This window comes from Miscanthus floridulus, chromosome 19 (assembly GCF_019320115.1).
Source record: "Miscanthus floridulus cultivar M001 chromosome 19, ASM1932011v1, whole genome shotgun sequence".
In the NCBI taxonomy this organism is placed as follows: domain Eukaryota; kingdom Viridiplantae; phylum Streptophyta; class Magnoliopsida; order Poales; family Poaceae; genus Miscanthus; species Miscanthus floridulus.
In genome coordinates this window covers 67,541,557-67,566,070 of record NC_089598.1, presented here as the reverse complement: position 1 = coordinate 67,566,070, position 24,514 = coordinate 67,541,557, and the positions used below count along the sequence as shown (strand labels likewise).

General features: G+C 51.1%; 1 pseudogene; it reads right to left on the bottom strand.

Annotated features, from left to right (window-relative positions):
- Positions 1-20,158: 20,158 nt before the first annotated feature.
- LOC136529370 (cationic amino acid transporter 8, vacuolar-like) lies at positions 20,159-22,066 on the bottom strand (annotated as a pseudogene).
- Positions 22,067-24,514: the final 2,448 nt, after the last annotated feature.

The following is a 24,514-nucleotide window of genomic DNA, read 5'->3' as shown; positions in this document are numbered from 1 at the left end:
GTCTGGTCGCATACAGACAACTTCACCTTGATCAAATGAACTGATCGGACTCTGTGCCAGCGTCCGGTCACATCGGAACCAGCGTCTGGTCAGCATTTGACCCTCCATTCACTTCCAACATGCAATCATATATGAATGAAGTTCACTCCAATTGATCTAAGGGCTTTTTAGGAGCTACCTAGTGCTAGATTTGACAAGTGTACACCACACCTAACCCACTAGACTCACCTAGGTCAAGCTACCCGTCCATACCCCCCTTAATAGTATGGCCAAAGGAAAAACAAAGTCCTAAACTACTCTAAGTGTCTCTTCAACACCAAATAACACTTAGAACTAGTCCATCCTTAACCTTATCGTCCATCCTTTGAAAACTGAAACGATTTCCATTGTAGGGGCATGACAACCATGATTGCCCAATCAATTGTCATTACCGTGACCTAACTTAATTGCCTCTACAAAACACACGTTAGTCATAGTAATCTCGTATTATCATTAATCACCAAAACCCTACTTGGGGCCTAGATGCTTTCACCGTGGCCCAGCAAACCTATTTTTGCTGTAAAACCCCTTTGTTTTAGGTTTTATCACGTTTTAGGCCTCAGTTTTAGTGAATAGGCCCTTAGAAAAATATATTTAATTGCAGAAATGTCCCTAAAAATGGTTTTACTCATAACTTTCTCAATTTAGATCCGATTAGATTGTTCTTCGCGTTCATGTGTCCATAAAACGAGTAGAATAGTTTTCTAAGTGTTTCTCTATTGCATGGTGTAATCTTCTAATAGAAATATCTTTCTTGAATGTGATGATTGTCTGGATATCTTGTTTGGTGATGGTTATGCATATAGTGGCTGATGTGTTCAAGGAGTAGGAGTTTGAGGAGTAGTACTAGGATCAAGCTTGTGAGCAAGGCAAGTATAGCCTATAGTTTCCTTGTTACCCAGCAACTTTAATCACTTTTAAACAGTGTTTTCCTAAATGCTAAACAGTAAACAGTTGGTCACCTACCATTTAGCCATTATTCGGGCAAAACGTCCCATTAAACGGGCTAAACGGCCAATTAAACAGGGTAAACGGGTGATTAAATGGAAACGGCGCACCACCGTGTAGCGTTTACACAGTGTTTAAATGGGCTAAACGACCGTTTAGGCGAACAATGCTTTTAAACATATGCATGTGTCTAATTTGATATACCCTAAGGACATGCCTAGAAATACTTGATCTATATTCCTTGTTACCTATGGGAGGTTTGCATAATAGAAGGATAAGTTTGCTACGCTCAACAAAGGCTTAACTGTAATTGTGACTAATGGATTTATGGAATAATGGTTAAAAGATGCTTTTTAGCAACTTAAAGGGGCTGGAGTATGGGTCTTTTATGCTCTAGTTGCTCTCCATAAGGACTATCACTTAAAGCGGCAACCCAGGACATTCGTACATCCTTGAGAATCAAAGTGGGCATGATCTTAGTTGTATAACTAGTTTTCTCTAGCTCGTTAGTGGTTACCAAAAGGCACAAGAGGGGAGCCTTGGTTGCAGAATGGCTTCTTCCCTGTCAAGATGTGTATTGGGCTATGGTCAGGGTGTGCTAGTCTTGAAGGGGGCCTCCATTGGCCTAGCTGCTGAAACCTCGTGGCTACTAACTTGTTATGGTATTTAGTGAAAGACTTCGTAGTGAGACCCTGCCTACTCACCTTAGAAGTGTTAGGGGTCGACGAGCCCAGGGCAAATGGGGATCACGACTCAAGGTGAAAGTGTACACACTCTACAGAGTTTGATCAAACTGATATATCAGCTGTGCTCACGGACACGAGCAGCCTGGATCATTTTTGTATAGCTAGATATGTGGATGGATGGGAGATAACTTTAATGTTGATGTTTATAAATACTCTTCGCATGGGAAAGGGTTTTCTCACTAAGTTAGTAACTTAGGTGTTAAATAAAACATGATCGACTAAAATGCTGACCGCTTTAAACCATGTCAAGCCTTTGAGCCTTGCATTCCCCATAGTTATACTTGCTGAGCATGGTGAGCTGACGCTTGTTGTTGTCACCATTGAAAATCCTAGATGGCTACCAGATGGTGAAGGCTATGAGGAGTTTCCTGAGGAGGTCTAGGACTACTGAGGAGGGCGTACCACCAGTTGGTGTCCATGTGGGATGGAGTTTTTATATCTTTTCTATGTATCCATTATAAAAATGTCATTGGCAATGACGTGTAAGACATGATCATGAGATGTAATAAAGTTATAAACGTGGTTCATGCTATGATATCACTTCAATTTGTATGTATATGTGGTTGGGACTTCCTAGGCCCACATATATTCAATCTGTAGTTTTATCACCTTGGCTATTTTCCTTGCCTTCGGGGTTGTTCCTGGGAAGTATCGTTTGGGCCTGCCTTCACTAATTGCTGCCCCTGCTGGCTATTTCCTCGTAGTTCTATGTTGAAGACTTGCTGGTTTTCCACTTGCTATGGCTATAACTGACCTTGGCTTCTGTTGCCCTTCTGGGCATTTCTACTGTTGCTCTAGAACTGCTTGCTTTGGTTTTGTTCTTCTAGTCTTCTGCAGAGGTCATTATCAGATCTGCAATACTTCTCAAATTTGCCATAAAGGTCTTCGATGGTCTGAGGCTTTTCCCTGGCTAGGTGACCTGCAAATGGACCTATGCAAAGGCCTTTGATTGCTGCTTCGATAGCGATGTCCTCTGGGACATTAGATGCTTTTCCCTTCATTTGCATGAATTTCTAGTAGTCTTTTAGGGCTTCTCCTTGATTCTGCTTGCATTGAAATAGGTTCATGTAAGTCAAGGATTCACTTGAGAAACCCCTTGAAATTTGCTAAGATCTTATCGTGAAGGTCTGCCCATGAATAGACTGAACTTGGCCTTAGCATTGAATAACAGGCTAATGCATTGCCTTCAGCTACTATGATGAAGGACTTAGCTAGCACCGCTTCATTTCCACCAGCAGAAAGCTACTACTACCTAAAAGCTTATAATGAATTGTCGTGGGTCTGATCTTCCATTGAATTTGGGCAAGGTGATGGGTTTGTAGGAGGGGGCCAGGGTGAGCTCTGGATGCCTTCGAATAGTGGTGATTTGGAATCGATGGTTCTGTGGGTTTGTGGTGAAGTGTAGGGTGTGTTGAAGGTTGGTTGTGCTATGGAACATGGCAGGGGATTGGGTTGGCTTTGGTTTGTTGAGTGGAGTTGGTTGGACATGTTGAAGTTGCATTGTGAAGGCTGCATACTTTGTATTTTGGCCTATAAGACGATTAGCTGTTGCCTGATCTCCGCTGCCTGAGCAGATGCTTGGGTTGCCCATTGATTTGCGGTGAAGGCTGCTGCGACCCTATCTCTTTCTTGTTTCATGCTCTACAACTGGGCCTATAGCTGTTGAAACTCTTGTTCTAGAGTGGGACTTGGGGTTGCTGCTCCTCGGATGTAGGAGGTTGATCTTTGACCACAGATTCTTCTCCAACTTGATCTTCTAGGGCTGTAGCGTAAGTGTTGTGGGCACTACACTTGGGTTGTCCTCTCGTCAAGGGCTCTACAAGAACCCTAGCGGAGGCTGCTCTCTTTCTTACCATCATGGGTCTTGCTTGGCCAACACGTGGTGGGCGCCAATGTTGGAAAACGATGGTTTCTAGCAGGTGGGACTAGAAGGAGATAGCCGACGCCTTTGCCCGGATAGGTGCCTCGAGCGAAGGCAAGTCAGGTGAAAAGTGGGTCCAAACCAAACTAGGGTTTCATAAATGCATTCAACTACCTCCTCCCTTGTACAGAGTTTGTGTTCCCCTTTTATAGGGCACCGCTTGCTAAGGCTACTCTTTTACAATTTTACCCCATGACAGTTACAGTACATCCTCAGAATATTCCTATACTAATACAAGCTACTAAGGGTAAATTGGGTGCCTTCTTCTTCAACTGCCTTTGCTTGATGGGATGCAACCGTGAGTCCATCTATGGCCCAGGGCCTAGCACTGCCATCCTTCAGGAAGTCACTCGACTCCCGGGGCCTTCGTCTAGGGTGACCTTCGCCCGTACCTACGCGCCGACTCTCTGTAGCCTCCGTAGGTGGCGCCCGAGCCTTCGCCGTTGGCTGCATCAAGGTGCCTTCACTCCGGTTGCCGGAGCCTCTGCCTTGGACCGCGTTTAGGTGCCTTCACTGTATCCTCTGGTCCTTCACCCTGATTGGTCGATCAGGCCGAGGCTTTCATCTTCTCTTCCTGCACATCACTCATAAAATTCATTAATCATTAGCTTTCATTGCTGTTGCAGTCCCTAGCCACCACGACTCATAACCATGTCCTAATAGCTAGAACTTGGGAGGATCAGACCCTAAGCAAGCATATCCTTCACCTGAGTCTCAATTTCATCCTTCAGACTTGGAGGTTACCGATAGGGGCGAATGAACACCGGTTGAGCACCCAGAATGAGGGGAATAGTATGGTTGCAAGGCCAGGATGGTGGTAACTCTATGGGCAGGGCCAATACTGAAGGGAAGCTATCCAGAATTGACTGAATCACCAGATGCAGAGGTTCAACAGAAGATGGCTGGTCAGTAGGAGCAGATAACTGACAGACTTGAAGGACCATCTTATTAGGCAACTCCACATCAAGACCTTACAAGAGTACCCACTAACCAAGATATGGAATCATCAACCACTTTTGCTGCCAATGTATATGCATTGGCCTAAAACGCTTGAGCTAGTCCATGCAGACATTAAGGTCATATGAACAGAGAGGCAATATACAGAAATCCATGAGAAAGGAATAATCACCGACCGACCACTATAGCACTGATAGACCATTGGACTGTGTAACACACCACCACCAACCACTCAAACTTCGATAGGAGCTGTTACTGAAGAAAGCCTAGATAGACATGAGCCAAAGCTGAACTGATAAAAGATGCTGAGCTGCCTGAATCAACAAGAACCAAGATGGAATGACCTTGCACTGAACCGCTGAAATGCAGAGCCCTAGTAGATGAAGAATTCTCCATAGCGACTGTTAACGGTCACTAAATGCATATTTTGACCATCAACATTGCACCAAAAATGGGCGTAAACAACAACATAGGTAGTGATTTATGTTTATAAATGACCTATTTCCACTTGTACTTGGAGATCTTTGCTCATGCAGGAAAACTATACAAAAATATCAAAAAACAAGCAAATAGATGCAATTGGAGCAAGAAGGGCCACCATGGGCCACATGGTGGGGCCGACCGACCCCACCATGCCACCGATCGGCGTGGCACTTCAAGTGCCTCCTCACCAATCCATGGGAAGTGACCTCCAAGCCTTCTCCACCGTTGATTCCAAGTCGGTGCATGATCAAGGGCCAAAAATAGGCATCACATGGATTGGTGACTCACCATGCGGTATGTGAGTGCTCAAATGGACAAAATACGTCCATACGCACACTCTACTACAACCCAAGGGGCCCCACACTGAAAGAGGAGGGCCCACTCCATAGTGGCCCATTGGCCGGCACCCTACCCACGCCACCCGGCGCCCCTTAGTGGCTCCACCGCCTATCCTTCGGACACATGCAAGGAAACACACTTGGGAGCAATCCTATGCGTTAGTTTAAGGTGGTTCAAGGTCAGTTTGATCCAAGGGCAAGGAGAGGGTGTCACACGGATCGATGACGTGGCATTGGATTAGCTCCTACTCCACCTTAGGCTATAAATAGGACCCATCCCCCTCACTTGTAACACACCCCTACACACCTACTCTACACAAGAGATGTATCTCTCTCTCTACTCTATCAAGATGTAGCTCTTCTAGTAGTAGCTAGTCTTGGTGGGAGCTCTGGAGCAGTCTTTAGGAGTCTGGTATAGCTTTGTCTTTCTCTTGTAAGTACTTTATTTATTTTAGTATGTTACTTTCTATGCGAGTATTATTTCAAGTCTTTTACTTTATATACTAGTCTTTTCTCTAGTTATACTTTGGTTATGCTTATACTCTTGTGATAAGTGGGCTCTCTGTAGCATGGATTGTTCGTCACTAGTTGATGCTCTAGTCTTAACGTGAGGCTAGGGTAGTATCAAATAGTGTAAGCATGGTGCTTATACTGTCGGGTACCTTGCAATGTGGCTAGGTGTCCAGATAAATTGGGATAGTTGGCAGGTGGTGACGGCCATGTCCATCCTATGTATTTTCCCACAATAGATGTAGTTGTTAAATCATAAGGCAGAGGTGCTTTGTGCCCAATCAACCCTCTGGGTGAGTTTGGGGCGGGTACGTCCAAATTGTTATGGCATCCTACCTCATATTATCTTGGTTTATCTGTATAACCACAGTCACTAGCTAAAGTAGTGCTTGAATAGAAGTAACTTAGGATTCTTGTGTTCCCTTTATTATTGTCCCCCTACCTAATTATGTGTCTGCTTTACTTATTCATGATAGGGTCTTTGTGTGTCACCCCACTCCATTGTATATCACTTACCCCCATATTTGTCTAGTCGGTATACTAGTTGGTAGACATGCGATGGTTAACTATCACCATCTTTAACCATTGCTTTACTGTGGATAAATACGATATCCTGGAATACTCCTGGGTGAAATGCTATAACGATATTCTGTGCGCTTATAAAATTATCTACTTGAGCATAAGAAATATCAATAAGTATTTTTAGCGTCGTTGTTGGAGATACAACCTTGGTAGCGACGTTAAGAAGTATCAACAGAGACCTTGGAAATAGCCAGAAACAACTAAGCAGACTCGGCCTTGTCAGCACACGATGGTTCGGCGACATCATTAGAGTCTACGAACCAATCCCAAATGGCCTCCATGGCGAGCAAGACCTTAGGAGGGCACTTGAGACCATTAGCGCCGTATTTGAAGGAGAGGCGGAGGGCACGCTGGTACGTCTTGTGCGCGACCAGTGTGGAGGTGGTCGATGAAGATGTCAGAGGCCTGTCCACTGGTGTGCAGGCAGCACTGCTTTGTCTAGGCATGGCAGAGGAGGCAGCGGCAGCGGGTGCTTGGAGGTCGAGGCAGTACGCACGGACGATGGTCAATCACAAGAATGCGTGGGATGCGAGTACGATGCCGGGGACACCTCCTCCTGCAACAAAGCCCAAGGTGGAAGCAGTATCCAAGTTTTTCGGGCGTTGAATGAGAAGAACAGATTTGATATCAGAACGTAACCCATCCATGGAATGCATAGTGTAAAAGAGGGAATCATGTTTGGGTGAATAGGAGGATAATTTATCCACAAGATCAGTGAATCGAGTAACATAATCAGAAATAGTAACAGAATTAGAACAAATTATAAGATGATGAAACGACAAAACAATTAGCAGTATATGAATTCCTTCTATATTTCATAAAAGGAGTAATTGCGCTTATTGGAGATGACATGAATCGCTTGTATTAATAGGTTGTAAGTTAATGGGATGACACAACTATTAGTGGTAGATGATGTGGATAGTTAATGAAAGATGATGTGGATGATTTGCATGTTGAGATATAACTTGTAGTTGGGATTAGCTTTATAAAAGATATTATTTCTTTGTGAGTCTATTACAACTTAAAAAGTAACTAAACGTATCGTCTGCGTTCCCCCGCCCTTCTTCTACACCTAAAAAATACGTAGGGGTATCGTCTGCTTTGCCCCGCCCGTCGCCCTGCTCCTGCGCGTTGCCCCGCTCCGAGTCTGAGAAGTAGAAGGGGTGGGAAAGAAAAAGGTGAAAAGACAGGGTTCCAGGTGAAAAAAGCGCAGAGAGAAAGTTCTAGTGGGAGGACTTAAACGGGTATAGAAACAAATTCAGGGTTCTTGATGCAAAACATCATATATCTGTGACCAGTTCGCGGAACAAAAAAGTGCCGCACAAAAATGTTTTGAGATAAAAATATTGGAAACTTTTGGAGATGGCATTCTTTATTCCTCCCTATACTTTTTTAGGAGTTGCAAAACTTCATGTTTTTAGAAAAAAAAAATATTGAGTACCCTTGGAGATAGCTTTAACACAAGCCGGTGGGAATACGTATGCACTAGAATAATTGAAAGGAATAATACATTAATACGTACGTACTTGCATATTGGAAAGGCAATTCTCTACGTCTTCGTGGCCGGTTGCAACATGTATACGTACGAGCACTTGCATATGGAAAAAGGAAAGGCAATTCTGTATCCGTTGCCCCGCTTCAGCGTGTGGCCACGCTCCAGCGGAGCTTGCGTCATTCGGAGTCCGCATCATGCAGTGCCAGGCACGGGGGACAGCTAGGGTCCGAGCGTGGCGGCGTTGTGCGTTGCGGGCGCACCTCCTTCCACGCAGATCCGAAGGCCCATGGGGAATCCTGCAAGATGGAAGAGGCCATGGCGACAGCGAAACGGGAGCGGAGTCCGCGTCGGGACGAGATCCGGCATGGGGAACAGCGAGGGTCCGAGCGTGGCGGCGTTGTACGTTGCGGGCGCACCTGCTTCCACGCGGATCCGAAGGCCCGTGGGGAATGCTGCAAGATGGAAGAGGCCATGGCGACAGCGAAACGGAAGCGGAGTCCGCGTCAGGACGAGATCCTTCTGCCACCGCCCACGTCTCCAACTCGGCTCTCTACACCTAAAAACCGGGACCACGACACGGCCGACACCGTCAGCGTGTGCTCCGTGAAGACGAACTAGCGCTCCGGGTACTTGCACTAGCGCTTGAGCAGGAGGAGCCAGTGGTTGGTGACGCGGCGCGGCTAACAGCATCGCGAAGGAGATCCACGAGCACGCAGACAGCACCCACCTCCACGGCCTTGGCACGCTAAACGCCGCTGGAGCGCGACATGATGTTGAGGAGCACGACGAGCATCATCCGGACAGGAACTCGGCCTTGGCACGCCGAGCACCGCCGGAGCATGCCGAGACGTCGAGGAGCAGATCGAGCATCATCGCACAGCAGCTTGAGGAGGGAATCGATCAGGTTCCCTTTCCTTTTCTTTTTCCAATACCTTGGTTAACTAATTTGTAGTTACTTGTACATCCACAAATTCCTCGACGGCAGTGTTCAGACTGCGAACTACATAGATGCATTGTTGATGAATTGATCAAACTAGCTCTACTAACTAACATACTATCCCATATATTAGGCGCAGAGACTATCGGTCCCTTCAAAATCTAATTGAAGAAGCACTCGCATATTAGTGTGTGTCCTCACCTTTTTAAATTCAAAAGGATTAGAAATGTTATGTTCGTTTCTCTGAATAGCCACCGAGTGCTTACAAAAAAAAACATTTACGAGCCTGTCAGTATAGGGGACCATATGTGAGTAATTAGGTTGCACCTTTTCGTTCAACTAAATTATTGTCAGGGACCAATATTAGGGTACTCGAAGAGTAGGAGCTAACAACCATCGAATGCTAACTCGTCCGCACAATCAAGAGCGCGACTACACCGCTTACCGGGTCACTCCTCGTTCGTCCACTGGGACTATGGGCCCCTCCCCCAGCGTCCGAGGGTAGGCTCCGTCTCGACCGACGCCCGGGGGCTAGCTCCGCCTCGCCCGACCCCCGGGGCTGGCTCCGCCTCGACCAACGTATAAGGGTAGACTCCGCCTCGCCCGACGTTCGAGGGAAGGCTCCACCTCGCCTGACCGGCTCCGCCTCGCCCGACGTCTGAGGGCGGACTCCGCCTCGCCCGACGTCCGGGGGCTGACTTCGCCTCGCCCGACGTCCGAGGGCAGGCTCCGCCCCGTTCGACGTCTAAGGGCAGACTCCGCCTCGCCCGACGTTCGGGGGCTGGCTCCGCCTCACCCGATGTCTGAGGGCTAGCTCCGCCTCGCCCGACGTCCGGGAGCTGACTCCGCCTTGCCCAACATCCGGGGGCTGGCTCTGCCTCGCCCGACGTCCGAGGGTAGGCTCCGTCCCGCCCGACGTCTGAGGGCAGACTCCGCCTCGCCCGACGTCCGGGGGCTGGCTCATCCTCGCCCAACGTCTGAGGGTTGGCTCCGCCTCGCCCGACGTCCGGGGGCTGACTCCGCCTCGCCCGATGTCCGGGGGTTGGCTCCTCCTCGCCCGACGTCCGGGGGATGACTCCTCGCCTGACGTCCGAGGGCTGGCTCCGCCTCACCCGACATCTATGGGCTGGCTCCGCCTCACCCGACGTCTGGCGGCTGGCTACGCCTCATCCGACATCTACGCGCTGCTCCTTCAACAGCTATGACGTTTTGGTCCACCAGCGCGATCAGAGTCCTTGTCTCCGCACTCCGAACCTTAAACTCCACCTTCTTGGGAAGGACTTGGAGGAGCTTACCTACAGAACCTCCATCAAGGAGAGGCTGTCAGGTCGCCCAAATCGATCAAACGGCTTGGGCCGCTACAGAATGACAGATACGGAGGAATGGGAGTCTCATGCAGTTTACGCCAGACGTCGGACCCGAACCCTGCATGGACATATCTGGTAAAGAGCTCCCAGAACCTGTCACTCGTGCCATCGAGGTAACATTATCGGGCCCTGTTTTTTCTTAAACTATGATCATTTATACATTTGTCCATTCAATCATCTCGTACATCCAAGCATTGTACATGTGATTGCCGCATCACAATGCTTCGCGTCGCATCACGAAGTAGTAGTCGTCTCATTCAATATGAACGGCGATCGACCGAGGTTCGAAGGCTAGCCCACAAATGGCTCAAGGCCGCCTCGTGTCAAACAGAGCCAGGGGAGAAAAACCGAGATGAGCCCCTGTGGCCTTGCCCAACCCCGCTTAGAAGCGGACAGGGACATCTCGACCCTTCTCGTTTGATTCTAACCTCGAGCCAAACCCACAGAATCTTCAATCGAGGAGAGGCCAACGGGCCACCCGAGCCTATCGAACGCCTCAGGCATCTGTCAGGCGGCGGGTTAAGAAGTAGTGGAATGCCACATGAGGGCTCTACCGACCCCGTCAGCGGATGATAGACCTGGATTTCACTCAAACATGCCCGTTAGCGAGCTCATTGAGCTCGACACTCGAGCCGTCGAGGCAAGTGTCGTTACCTCAGCCCCTCCGGTTGCGAAAACCGAGGATGGGGTGATGCATGGAACACGGCCGACCCCTTTCGAACCCCACGGGGCTCAGGGGCTCAAGCCACCCGATCCTAGATTGAGAGACAAAGGTTCGAAGGCCGCTCGCGAAGGGCCCGAGGCCGCCTCGCGTCAAACAGATCCAGAGGAGAAAACGTAGATGAGCCCCAGCGGCCTTCGCCCGTCCCGCATAGAAGCGGACAAGGTCATCTCAACCTTCTCGTTCGAGCCAAACCTCTAGCCGAGCCCATAGACTCCCCATTGAGGGGGAATCTGTTGGAAGGAGGGTTAACGAGCAACGGAATGCCCCCCGAGGGCTTTGCCGACCCCATTACAAGCAACAGAACTGAATTCCATTCAAACACGCCTGTCAGCAAGCTTGTCAACCACGTCACCCGAGCCGTCAAGGCAAATGATGTAAACTAAACCCCTCCTGTTGCGGAAACTATGGACGGGGCGACAGTCACAAAAAACAAGCCGACCCTTGACCAAATCCCCACCAGACGCGGGGGCTCAAGGAAGGTTGGACTTACAAGGAGACCTAATGTACGGTCGTAGAATGATAGCTAAGATCCTAGGGAGATGGTACGTGCGAATACAAGACATGCATTCTCCTAAGTTTTGGTGTCCTTCCCTCGATTTTCAGTGACATCCAACCCTAGCAGCGGCAAAGGGGTCAGACCTCACTCGAGGGCTGATAAAGGTATAAGTATACCTTTTCTAAAATAGTCGCTGCGTCAGACCTCGTCTTCACGCTAAGCCTAGTGGCAAGGTTTGTGGAAACAAATAAATGGTCATGTCTGGCTAGACTACCAAACACCTACGCCTCAGCGGCTACGGTGTCTTTGCTCACTAGCATGGTCAAAGTTCTCCCCTTACACCTTGGGCCCTATGGTCTTAACAAATGGAAGGGTCGGAACACATGAGCCTTCTCTTCTCGCATACAAAAAGGGAAGGAAACAAATTCAATCAAACAAAACAAAATAACGAAGTTACGAAATTGTTCTTATAATACGAAAGGATCGGCAATTGTCTAGAGTACAATGATGCTTATCCAAGATTACCCAACCTAGTTGACTAACTATCCCCTCTGTGGGAGAACTATTTCTTTAACTTTGTCCGCCAGGTTCCACACGACAGGAGCCACCGCCTTCTCTATTTCATCCAGCTCGGAGGCTTCGTAGCCAGGCGCGAAGCCAAGGCTCATTGTCTCCAAGTCAATACTATCAGTGTAGTTGGAGCAGGTGATGGCGAAGGCTTGGGTGATCCCAGAGAGAAGAGCTTCCCTCTCGAGCTGGCGCACCCATGCCATGACATCTATGGCACAAGCCGCAAGCGAACTAGTTCCCTCCGATCGCGCCACCTCCAGGTCGTCTAAGACCACCCCGACGGTAGCACGCATGAGATCGTGCTCCTCGCTCTCCGCCTGAAGGATCCTCTGTGCCTCAGTAAGCTCCATGACTAGCCCGGCGGAGACGCTCTCAGCCTCTAGCCTTCGGGCTACCATGGTTCTGAGATTGGCCTACAGGGAGCTGATCCTCTGCTGCGCCTGGTTGCCCTCTCGGACGGCCTGGTCACGCTCTCCGCAGGCCATGCCACGCTCTGAGCGAAGCCTCTCCACAGTCTGGCGTAGCTCATCTCATTCCCTACGTAGCCAGGCAACCGCCTCGGCATCTAGGTTCACCTTCTACTGCAGGGCCACAGACCTCTCCTCGGTTCCTAGCTTGAGCTCCCGCACCTTCTCCACCTCGGCCAGGGGGTCGAGGATCCGCTGGCGGGCCTCAGCGCCCCTCTGGAGTAGCTCGTCCTGCTCCTTCCATACTCTGGCGGCCACCTCCTTGTCCATCCACGCCCTCATCGACAGATACTAGATCGCCTTCTCAGCATCCTTCGTGTCCCGATGCGCCTCGGCCTCCTGTTGTCGGAGCCTAGCCACCTCCTCGGCCAGGGGAGTCAGCTCAGCCACCCTCTATTGGGCAATAGCAAGCTGGGCGCTCACATCCCCAAGCAGCTAGGCCTCTTCATCGAGGCGGTCCCATTTCTCCTTCTGCTCGCGAAGGAACTGGGATTTCTCCCGGCTACGAGCAATAAGGGACTGAAAGAAGATCAATGTCAAAACACAAAGATACATGAAGAAAGAAAAAAGCGAGAGGAGAGATTAAGTGAATACCTGGCCTCTAGGAACGATGACGTCACGCAGGACACCCTTGGCCTGGTTTAGAGCTTCTAGCATGACCGATATCCCTCTGTTAAGACTCTCCCACTCTATGCTCTTGGTAGCATCGTCGAGCGATAAGAGTATTGACGACGAGTCTTGCTGATCCATCCACTGGAGCAGTGGCTCGCCCCACGCGGCCGAGTGGCTGCCCCCCGACGTCAGGTCCAAGGGTGACTCCTAGCTGGTCCTCTCCACCACTGCCACGGTGCCTGGGGACCCCTCGGCCGCGCCTCCCTCCGACCGGCCCACGTCGGGCGCCATCACTTGGGCCGCCGGTGGCGTGGATCGCACTGTTTCCTCGAGCACCGCCAAGACTACGTCCAGTTGTGCCTAGCTTGTCACAGTCACTGTCACCTCCATCGGTGTCGAAGGGGCCTCGACCGGCGGCAGCCCACCCACAGCAGTCGGCGCCACAAGTGCGAGTGGCAGCTCCATCCGCTCCGACGTCGGCAGCGGAATCACTTCCATCGTCGGTTGCTCGGTGACCTTCGAGGGCATTCCTTCAACCTCAGCGACCGCTTGCCCCATCGAGGTCACGGGCACCACCGTGGGTGGTGCTCGACCGGCCGACAAGGCTGTGACGCCGGCTCCATCCTCGCCTAAAACAAGAGCGACGGCGAGCGACGACCGCCGCCTCGCCTGAATGGCGACACTCTTCTTGGGCACCAGCGCCAAAGAGTGGCCCCGTCTCAGGACGCTACAAGAAACAAAAGACATAAGTCACGCTGAAAACAGAGAAAAACAGATAAGTCAATAACTTACATTGGCACCATTGGGCGCAGGATACGTTTAGGGGACGAACCCCTAGGTCCTTGCTCTGCCTCCTCAGGACAGGTCGTTTGGTGCCCGCCCCCTGCTCCCGGGCCGAGGGGCTCACCTCCCTTGTACTCAGGAGCACAGCGGCGAAGCCATCCCCCTCCCTCGGCACCTCGAGCGCGGCAGTAGATCCGCTCGACCCCGCTATCACCTTGGGCATGGCGGTAGATACACCCGCCCCTACTAACTCTTGAGGGACTGTGGCGGGGCAGCTCCCCTCCGCTGACACCTTGGGCGCGGCGGCAAATACACCAGGCCCTACTTGTTCTGAGGACAGGCCGATGGTTTGGCCTGCCTCTGCCTCCTCCGGCCTCACGGCCGCACCTTCCCTTGTGTGGAACAGGAAGGGTCCCTACATGGACGAGTGGATACCTGTCAACGTATCCTCGCTCTCTAGGTCATCCCACTCATTGTCGGCTACTACCTCCTCTTCTTCTTCCTCGTCATCATCATTGTCACTATCGGTCTCCTCCCCGCGCTCCCGCACACGTAACTTCTGCTACTTCTTCCTCCTCTCGTCCTCCTTCGCCTTCCCCTATCGCTCAACCGCGGCGTGGTTGGCCATCGTCACGGTTAGGTCCTTTGGTAGTGGAGCCAGAAGATCCATAAGGACGAGTTTCTTTAGCTGGTCCCCCTATCTCAATATCAGCATCAAGAGGTTAGGAGTTCAATTAAAAAGGAGGCACGAGGGAAGAAAACTTACGAAGACAATGTACCCTAGTTCTATCAGCATTGGGGGATGCCCTGGCACTAGATATGCAAAGTCAAGGACAAAGCCGGCGTCGTCCCATAGAGGCTCCATCGCCTCCTTGATGCACAGCACCACTTCAGAGGGGGAGAGTGCTCCCTCGGCGAGCGCCATCCTGTCGAGTGACGCCCTGGGCACCATCATGTGTAGGGGGAGCGAGCGCCTCATCAGCGGCGCCACCCTCCACGCGTGGTAGATGCTGATGATCCCCGACCCCTTCACACCCCTCTCCTTTAGAATTCGGAAGGTGGCGAGGTGGTCCTGGATTTTCTTCTTGTCTTTCTCTGGGACACCCCACCTCCTCCATGATTCTAGGACCTCTTCGATAAGGCGCCTGGTGAACTCTGGCAAGGGGGCGGGTGCGTCGTTCTTGACGTAGAACCAATGCGAATGCCACCCCTTGTTGGAGGTCGACAGATGCATCGGCGGATACTCATTGATGTAGTTGTTGCGAAGCTGAATGCCGGCACATCCCATCGGCACTCTTAGCTCCCACTTCTTCTCCCGCTTCTTCAGGAGGGTAACGACAAAGAAGTACTGCCACAGGTCGAAGTGGGGACTAATCCCTAGGATCCCCTCACCACAGGGTGACGAACACCGCAATGTGCTGGATTCCATTGGGATCAAGATGTTGTAGCTCTACCTTGTAGTAGTGCAGCAATCCCCAAAGAAACTTGTGGGCGAGGGTGGTGAATCTCTGCTCATGGAAGTGAGCGAAGGACACGACATAGCCATCAGGCGGTGATGGCGCGTCCTCATTGCCGGGCAGCCGCCACTCCTCGATGGCAGTCCATGCGTAAAGGAGACCACGGCGAACGAGTCCCTCCAAGCGCTAGAGGCTGATATCAGAGCGGCACCATGGCTCCATTGGAGGATTAGAGTGGTGGATGCGAATTCGACGATGGCTAATACGCGGATGCGGGAGGCTTAGGCGATTGGCAGCGAAGGTTGTAGATGCAAAGGCAAGGAGGCAATGTATGAAACCCTAGGGGCGAACCCTTTGGTTTTATAGGGGCAACGGATGCGAGGAAGGCAACCATCCACCTAGATCTCCATGCCTACCACGATTCGCCACCACGTCACCATGCGGGATATGCGCCCCCAATCTCTATCCTTTCCCTAAAAAGTCGCACCGGACATTTCGCCTCCCCAGGTAGACCAGAACTCTTTACCAGCAAGAGGATATAGGTCAAAAAGCGTTCCTCCAGCCCAGCTAGGCCCAGAAGTTTGAGGGCTCGCCCATCAATGATTTTGATGGCCATCCTAAGGCACCCTTACGACAAAGGATGGGCCTGCGATTGGCCAAAACTTAGGCACACAAGCTTCACGGGAGTCCTGGCCCGTAATCAAGATTCAGCCGGGCTGACTCTGACCGGATCCCCATGAACGGGATGTTAGGATCCCAATTGAGCTATCTGGGTAAACAACCACCAAATCTCACGACCATACCCACGAAGGGTCTAACCTCAGCGAAGAAGAAATTGCATCTTCAGGGCAAGGCCGTGGGCAACAATGGAGGGCTAGGGCTCTCAGAATCCTCTCTTTCGGAAAACCCTTCGAAGGAGTATCCTACTCCTCCACAGGCTCGGGGACTACACCCACTAGGTGCGCTCACGTGCACCCGCTGGCAAGTCAAAAATCCCCTAGGCCATTCTGCTCGAATCACCCAGGGGCTTAGGGGCTACTATCGGGGACCAATATTAGGGTACCTGAAGAGGAGAAGCTAACAACCATCGAACGCTGACTCATCCACACAATCAAGAGCGCGACTACACCGCTTACCAGGTCACTCCTCGTCTGTCCACTAGGACCATGGGCCCTGCCCTGAGCGTCTGAGGGCAGGCTCCGTCTCGCCCAACGTCCGGGGGTTGACTTCGCCTCGCCCGACGTCCAAGGGCTGACTCCGCCTCACCCAACATCCAAGGGAAGGCTCCGCCTCACTCGACGTCTAAGGGCACACTCTGCCTCGCCCGACGTCTAGGGGGCTGGCTCTGCCTCGCCCAACGTCTGATGGCGAACTCTGCCTCACCCAACGTCCGGGGGCTGACTCCGCCTCGCCCGTCGTCCGAGGGCAGGCTCCGCCCCGCCCGATGTCTGAGGGAAGACTCCGCCTCGCTCGACGTCCAGGGGCTGGCTTCGCCTTGCCCGACGTTGAGGGCTAGCTCCGCCTCGCCCAACGTCCGAGGGCTAACTCCACCTCGCCCGATGTCCGAGGGTAGCTCCGCCTCACCCGATGTCTAAGGGCAGGCTCTGCCTCACTCGACGTCTGGGGGCTGACTCCTCCTCGCCCAACATCCGGGCGCTGGCTCCACCTCGCCCGATGTCTGGGGGGCTGGCTCCGCCTCACCCGATGTCTAAGGGCAGGCTCCGCCTCGCCCGACGTCCGGGGGCTGACTCCTCCTCGCCCAACATCTAGGCACTGGCTTCGCCTCACCCGATGTCTAGGGATTGGCTCCGCCTCACCCGACGTCTACATGCTGCTCCTTCATAACTATGCGCGCAGATAAGGCAGGACACTCAAAATCAACCGTAATACCAAGAACCATACCCTGCATGCCTGTAGGAAAGTACTATCAGGATATGACAAGATGGGTGGTTGAAGCCCTTCAAGGCATGTCAGAGCCCGAACAGTGTTGTGGGCGCCAACTTTTGTCTTACAGTGTTATGGGCGTCGGCATTCACCCTCGGGCATGGATCCTGATGGAAGCATACGACAACCACTACGGCCCCGGAGGAAACTCACATCATCTGCAATAAACGGACGTGGGGTCACTGCGTCGTCTGCTCCCCATAGGGTCATGGTTCGGCATCCTGGTCCGTCGCGCCTCCCATAGGGGCGGGATGGGATGTGATCACTTGCTGATAGAGCTAGAGTGTGGCCCTATTAGGAGTAGCGGATATGCACCTAGCATGAAGCTATCCCTGGCACCGTCTGCCATGTCAGCGGGACTTGCTCAGAGGAAAAGGAAGACTCGGCACCTTTGAAGGACCTCCTTAGACTCTGGTTTTTCTTCTTTCTCCCATCTGTAATTCCTGCTTTCCCTTAGTCTATAAAAGGGAAGGCATGGCACCCCACTAAAGAAAGGGGGATCGATTCAACACACCACGCATCACATAACACACAGTTGAGTAGCAACCAAGCTCTTAGCGTCCTTTCAACCTTTCCATCAGAGACTTGGGACCTGTCCCTCTCTCGCCCGTTTATAACCCCTACTATGAATCTTTCAGTGCTAATAACACGACCAGCAACCACAAATTGGACGTAGGGACATTCTGCCTGAACCAGTATAAACCTTGTGTCTGTTGGCACACCATCCGGACCCAACGCGCAATAATACAAATTTACTCGTTGGTGTTTACTCAAAACACTGGTAATTATCCAACCATTATTATTCGCATGGGCATTAATCTAGTAATTATAAAAGATATTTTATATTTCATATATACTAAAAGTAGTAATTGCGCTTACTAGAGATGATGTGGATAGCTTGTATTAAGAGGTTGGAAGTTAGTGAGATGACGTAACTATTGCCTATTGGTGGTAGATGATGTGGATAGTTAGTGAAAGATGATGTGGATGACTTGCATGTTAACTTGTAGTGAGGATTGGCTTTATACTTCCTTCGTTCTAAATTATAAGTCGCTCTAACTTTTTTTTTGATATGTTGAATCTGCTATGTATATAGACATAACATTGGTCTAATATATACTAAATTTGATGTACTAAAAAAGTCTAAGTGACTTATAATTTAGAACATAGGGAGTAAGAGATATAAATATAGTTTTGTCTTTTGCTTTCCTTGCTTATTTTCATGCTTTATTTTTTCTATTTCCTGAATTTATTTGTAGCATTTACTTTTTTTTTTAACATTTCCAATAAAGCTAAGCAGTAACGGACCCTCCTGATTACTCAAGAAAATACAGCCCATTTCTTTAGTAAAAAAGAAAACATGGTATTAAAAAAATGCATGCCTCTTAATTCTTTAAGGGCAGTCTCAATGAAAGAAACTAGTAGTTTCTATAACATAGGATACCGCACAGAAAAAGTACTGATTTCCAACTCATGGTTTCTATGAGTAATAATTATTTTTTCTTGCTCTCTCCCAACTCTATCTTCTTTCTCCAATGGGACTGCTGCACGAGCCCTCTAAAAACTGGTGGTTTCTCCCCAATGGCGATTTCATAGTTTCTTGGTGCATTGAGTCAAGAGAAGACCTGATTTCTTCATGAGGAAACCATTTCTAGGATTTTTGCTCTCTTTCTTCATTAATTACGTTGCCATGTCAGCGTTTTGCCTACGTGGCAAGTCATTTAATAAAGATAGAAACCATCATCAATACACCATTGGGACTCCCGAGCCGTCAAACTAATAAAAAGGACGCACCTGAAACCCAAAATCAATGTAAGAATGTGATCTTTGACTCACCAAAGGCAGGTGTAACCATAAAATACTTCACTATATTTTATGAATTTAAGTTAATAGTCAGCTGAAAAACAAAGCAGAGAAGTATGAAAAACTATGACAGATTGTAGTCCATCTTTTATTTCAAACAATGTAAGCATGTGATCTTTAACTCACCAAAGGTAAGTGTAAGTTGGTTATAAAAAAAGGCACGTGTAACCATTAAATATTTCACTATATTCTATTAGTAATAGTCAGTATGAAAAGTATGACAGATTGTAGCCTATCTTTTATTTTCTTTTGCAAAGTTGGGGTGTTACTAAGTTGAAGGGCAAACAAATCAGACATTATAGGTAGGGATGAAAACGGTACGGATATTTTCCGACCGTATTCGAAACCGAATCTGTTTAGAGGGGTTGAGATCTGTCCGTATCCGAGTCCAGATATCTAATATCCGATATCGTATCCGTATCCGAATACTCAAATCGCATATTTATGATGTCGATATCCAATCGTATTCTATCCGACATAGTTGACACTATCCGTATTCGAATCCGAATCTGGACAGAAATATGAAAACAAATGTAATATCGGTGATATCCGTCCGTATCCGATCCGTTTTCATCCCTAATTATAGGCGACTTAACATTTTCTTTTGTTTTTAGCAAAATTGGAATACTTTTTTGTTTGCTTTCGACGCATTGATTGAAAGGACCATCCATAAGAACAGTTGATATGATTGGTAATGATTCTCCTTTCTGCCAATCTCCATCATCAGCTAGGAGTATGTGTTTTTTCTACAAACTGCACTGAACCAAAGCACAACATTAAATTAAATAATTGATGACAACAAAGGCGTTCATGAATCACGAGGTTAACGAAGTGAACAAAAGAAAATGTCATCTTTTGCGCAAACCAATTTTTTTGTTTGAGCTGCTTCAGCAATCAGCAAACAGATGAGCTAATCTGAACGAGGGATCCAATTAACTAGAGCGATTGAACAAACCTGACTCAAGCGTATCCTACAAATCCACACTGTCATGGCATACAATAAAAATCAAACCTTTTGCTCAATTAACCATGAAATTAACATCCGCTGTCTCACACCGGCATTATCTTCCTCTGCTCCACGCCGTCGGTGGCAGCGTCTGCCGCCGATGTCGTCTGACCTTCAGAGTGCACCATGTCATAGGTGGCGTGCACGCCGAAGAGCACGTAGTAGACAAGCATCGCCGCCGTGCAGATGCCGAAGCGCATGTAGGCCAGGGAGCCGAGAGAGCCCATCAGGAAGAGGTTTGTGGCGACGGACATTGCCGGCAGCCACGGCATGAGCGGCGCGCCGTACACCTTGGGCGCGCGCTGCTGCTTCGCGAACAGCGCCAGCCCCGTCGTGCCGGCCGCCCACAGGGCGCCGAACACCACGTACCCGGGCCACCGAGCATCGTAGCCCGAGTTGTAGTACACGGACAGGCCGATGGACGACAGGACGATCAGCGCCAGGAAGGCGAGGAAGGTGCGGGCCTGCGCGGGTGACGTGGTGCCCGCGACGTAGTAGCGTCGGACGAGGAGCGCGACGGCGACGAGCGCGAAGATGAAGAGCGTGCTGATGGAGGAGACGGACTCGAGCACGTCTAGGCTGGAGAAGAGCGCGACGTAGGCGGCGCCGAGCGTGACGGCGATGGTGGCGTAGATGGGCGTGCCGGTCTTGGGGTGCACGAGCGCGAAGTAGGGCGGGATCATGTGCGTGCGCGCGATCTGCGTGGTGTAGCTCGCCTGGCCGAGCGCGCCGACGAGGAGGCCGCTCGTCATGCCCTTGAGCGCGCCGAGTGCCACGATGTAGCGCGCCCACTTCATCCCGGCCGCGGCGAACGCCACCGAGTAGGCCTTGTTGGCGTCAATGTCGCTATACCGCTGCATCCCCACGAGCGCCAGGGACATGGCGCAGTAAACGAGTGTGATGGCCGACATGGACGAGATGAGGCCCAGCGGCACGTCGCGGCCGGGGTTCTTGGTCTCCTCGGCCATGGTGGCCACCATGTAGAACCCCGTGTAGGACCAGTACACGACGGCAGCGGCGCGGAAGACGCCCGCGGCGCCGAAGGGGAAGAAGGACGGCGCGAGGTTGGCGGGCTCAAAGTGCGAGAAGCCCGCGGCCATCACGAACGCGATGATGGTGATGCCGACCACGGATGCGATCGAGTTGACGGTGGAGGTGAGGCGCGCGCCGGACACGGCGACCGCGGAGGTGGCGCACAGGACGACGGCGGCGATCGGGTCCAGCAGATTGAATCCGTCGGCGAGCGCCGGCACGTGGATGCGGAGCGCGTCGCTGTCGCGGCCGATGAGCGCCGCGAGGTACGACGTCCAGGACCGGCCCAGGCCGGCGGCGCCCACCACGGCCTCGAGCAGGATGTTCCCCGCGGCGATGAAAGCGGCCAGGTCCCCAAGCTCGACGCGCAGGTACGAGAACGAGCCGCCGGCGGACGGGATCTCGGTGGCGAGCTCGGCGTAGTAGAAGGACGAGAGCAGCGCCGAGAAGCCCGCGGCGGCGTAGGCCAGAGGGATGGCCAGGCCGGCGTGGAAGCGCGCCTCCTGGCCGGTGAGCACGAAGACGCCCGAGCCGACGACGGAGCCGAATCCACCCACGACAGGCACCGCCGGAGCGGGTTTCTCGCTCTGGGCGAGCAGCGTCCCCGCCTCGACGGCCTCGGATGAGCGGCTGGTGACGCGGTCCCGCAGTCGCGGCCCAGTGGACAAGAGCGCACCGCCGTACGCGCGCCAGCTCCGGAACGAGGGCTCCGGGAAAAAGTCGGCCTTGCTCCACCGCCAGTACCGGCGGCCCGCCGCCGGCTCGCCCCCCCACCGCCGCCGATGTCATCACGGATATGTGGACGGGCGAGGGGGAGAGAGATTGATTTCGTGTTAGCTACTAAACCCAAGCCATCGCCGATCCGCTCTGCTGGCACAAAGAGCTTTACGGTTGGTTTGTTGGAATTCTGCGAGAGATATATGATGAGATGAGTTGGGCGGAGGCGCGTGGATAGATGGAGACTGTTGAGGCTATTGATCCGTGCGTGCGATCGCGATTTTGAGACGTCAATCATCAAAACAAACAGAGAAGCGGGGAAAGTTCGGCGTACGGTGATGCATCGAGCCGGGAAGGCGGGAACCCACACCTGGGGACGCGAGCGCGATGGCCCGCGCGTCCGCATCGTCCCTCTCTAAACGTCTGTCGCCATGATTTACCAATTTATAAAAAATACATGTAACATTTCTAACATCAAATAAATTTATTAAAAATTTAGATTTAAATATCTATTTAATAATATTAAGGGAAAACGGTGTTTTTGCCCCTGTCCAGAGGTTCAATTGTGATTTTACCCCTGTTTTTTCAACTTTGTGATTTTACCCCTGTTATTTTGAAACGAAGAGGCCGTTTACCCCTGGTTTGGATGTCCGTTATTTAGAGACTGATTAAACGATTAAAAAAAACAAAACACATAAAATCAGATGCGAAATGACTGAAATACCCCTTCCTCTTCTTCTTATCCGCCAAGACGGCAAGACCGGAACCGGGAGAGGCGCCCAGGCCCACCACAGCGGGCACTCCTCCGGTCCTCCCCATTCCCGAGTCCCGACCAACCACCGGCACCGACGCGGCCGCTCCCCAACATGGCGTCCACCTCCGCGGCGCCGCGCACCACGAAGGAGCTCATGGACGCCCTCACCGCGCACCTCTCCCTCTACCACACCGCAGCGAACCCTAGCCCCGCCGCCGCCGCTGCCTCCTCCCCGTCCTCCTCACCGCGCGCCGCGATCCTCCGGTGGCTCGCCTCGCTCTCCCCCGCCGCACGCGCCGTGGCCGCCGCCTCCCTCCTCTCCCCCGCCGCGGCTGCCGCGCTGCTCTCCATGGTCCGCCGCCTCCACCTCCGCGGCCACTCCTCCTTCTTCGTCCTCCACTCGTCCCCGTCCACCTCCTCCGCGCGCGGGGCCGAGGAGCCAACCGTCCTCTTGCGCCTCTCCCGGGGCCTCCTCGCCCGCGCCGCCGCGGGCTCCCGGGCGCAGGCGCTCCTCTTCGCCAACATCCTCCTCTTCCCCTCCTCCCCCGCATCGTCACGGTGCCCTGACGCGATCACCATCGCCGAAGCCTTCCTCGCTGACCTCGACGGCTTTGTCGCGGCCATGGACGAGATCTCTGGCGGGAGGTTCCTCTGCTGCGGGGAGGGGGAAGTTGACCTGGCCGCACTGGCGTGCCAGGATTTCCCGGAGTTGCCCTGGCTTAATGCCAAGGGGTACTACGTGATCGAGGAGTTTCTGGCCAACAGGTTGGAGATCGCACTGCGAATGTCGTGGGCGGCGGCAGGGGGAGGGGGAGTTGGAGGGAGGAAGGCGGTGAGAATTGGGAAGGGTGTCAAGGAGAAGGCTGGACTTGCTGCAAACGCGTTCTGGAGGGAGAAGGGATATGTGGATTGGTGGATGAGGCTGGAGCCTCGGATGAGAGCAAGGATCATGGGGGCATTCTTTGGGAAAGGTGCAATTGCCCTGGCAATATGCTTTCTGTGCTGCATTTTGATATAATCTGGCAATTATGGATTTCAAATACTTTTGGGTTGCATTTCACAGTTGTATGCCTTATTTGCATAAGTGAGCTCCAGATTTCAGAGTCATATCTGTAATTTTGTATAAACTTTTACAATGATTTTAATTCAAGTGAGATGGTTTGGGATAAGATGTTTATTTGTTATTATTACATGAATACATGAACATTGTCAACCTGTGATTTAGTTAAGATGTGCATGAGTCAAGTAACTCTGGTTTGTGTTTATTAGGGGTGGTGTATCCCATACTGATGCATTTTGCGGTAGCTATTTTATTGTAAGAAATGTGTGGAAAGGCCGTTGATGGTGATGGAAGGATGGAAAAAGTGAGAGAAATAACATGGCATACTCTAGTCTTGCAATCTTATTTCTAAAAAACAGTTTAGGGAAAACAAATCATATTTCTTAATCTCGTAATAGGCCCTTGTATAGGAAATAGAAGCAAATTGTCTTTTCTTGTATTGACGTTAATTTATGCAAATGTAGGTGCACCTTTCCTTTAAATAAAAAAAAAGCAAGGCAATCTAGTAGGTTTCAAAGAAACTTCTTCAAAAAGTATCTGAAATATGAAAGCACCTGGTTCAGGAATATGATGAAGATGGATTTCACATATATTTTTAAAGCATTGGTTCTTCTCTTGTTTTGGAAATGACATACAGAAGTTGCCTATTGTGTTATGTTTCTGCTGAGAAAAAAACCCTTCTTTTCCTCAAAAGGCACTAACATGT